Source organism: Echinops telfairi, unplaced genomic scaffold, assembly GCF_000313985.2.
Source record: "Echinops telfairi isolate 266 unplaced genomic scaffold, ASM31398v2 ScPeMD7_2186;HRSCAF=2738, whole genome shotgun sequence".
In the NCBI taxonomy this organism is placed as follows: Eukaryota; Metazoa; Chordata; class Mammalia; order Afrosoricida; family Tenrecidae; genus Echinops; species Echinops telfairi.
The window spans coordinates 111,029-112,572 of NW_022106084.1; positions in this window are offsets into that span (position 1 = coordinate 111,029).

Genomic DNA, 1,544 nt, shown 5'->3' on the forward strand with positions numbered 1-1,544 from the left:
CAGCTTCAATTCTGGGTCATAGGCAGTTTACAATGAGTCTAAAAGGTTAAGCACATACTGGCTTCCAGAGAACATACACTTGTTCCAACTCCCTCTGCCCACTGGTTTCTTCTAGACTCCAACAGAGTCCTGGACAAGGAGCAGCTGTCCTGGATGGGCTTCATCTGAGTGCTCACCAACATTACACAGAATTATAAACACATATTTCCTGATGTTCCATCGTGTTCCTGTCATCAGAAACAAAGACCCTTTTAGCAAAAAAGGGATTATATCTAGGACTGTAGAATTCAAAAGGAGAAGTTTCCCTTAAAAAAATGTCCAGAGTCCGTTAGTCCAGAAAAGGACCAAGAAAATTTCCTATGGCTCCTGTAAAACATAGGTGTGCCAAAAGATTGCCTTCCAGGAGGACGGGTGTGAGACTTTCGCAAGGGGCTGAAGCATGAATCGCTGGCTTGAGTCCAGCAGCCTGGCTCCTCTTAGAAGGGGAAATATTGTTGTGGCTGCCAGATATGCAATTAGTGGTGCAGAAATGGTCTAGGTTCTCAATTTGAGATGCAAAAAAAGAAGACAGAGTTTTGCATGCGAGTCAACACAGAAGAAAAAACAAACAGCACGCAACATACACAGGAGTGTCCATGGGCTGGTAACTGAGATGATGGGGAAACTAGAACACATAGGCACTTCAGAGGGTTCAAGTGCAACTGTGGCTCATTCTCTTGCCTCTGTACAGAAACTGAGGAGGAGAGGGAAGGCTACAGAACCCAGGGGACAGAATGGAATACTTGATCCTGATATCCCCCACCACCTCCAGCACTATTAGAAAAACAAGAGGAGGCCTTCTGCCCTGTAAAAAAGTACAACCTTGGAACCCTCAGCAGGCAGTTCCAATTTGTCCTGTATGGTCCCTCTGAATTACAGTTGGCTTCATGACAGTGAGTTTAATTTGGCTTGGATGAACAAGACAAAGAGTCACGATGGTAGTGTAGAACAGGCACTGGACTGTGAACCACAAGGGCAGTGAATTATCCCATCAGCAACCCAAAAGCAGGCTGTCTGGAAAGATTTGTTCCCAGAAACCCTGAATCTGAGTCTGAATCAACTCCATGACAGTGGGTTTGGTTTCCGTTTTCTTTATCATGAGAATATTTGCAATATATTCTGCAGAAACCAAATGTTATCTGTGGGGATATATAAAGGTGCCCCCCTACATTATTTTTAAAGCAGCTAAGGTGCACTAGAATTTTAAAACAATAGTTGATCGATCCCCTGCTGCATGGGTGCTTGGAGAAACCAAGGCTGAGTTCAGGCAGTATACAGAACAGAATGTTGCTCCTATTGAGAAAGGTTCTAGACCAGTCCATGGAAGAGTGATCCGTGGCTTTCCCTTCCTGGGCTGGTTCCCCCAACTTCTGCACTGGTCCTTGAAATTAAATGATGTGGTCTTCATTGTGGAAAAGAACAATAACAACAAGTAACTATAATTAAGTTTGCTGCTCATATAATGGTGGTTCACGTTTTCAGTTAAAAGAAGGAACTATTAAAAA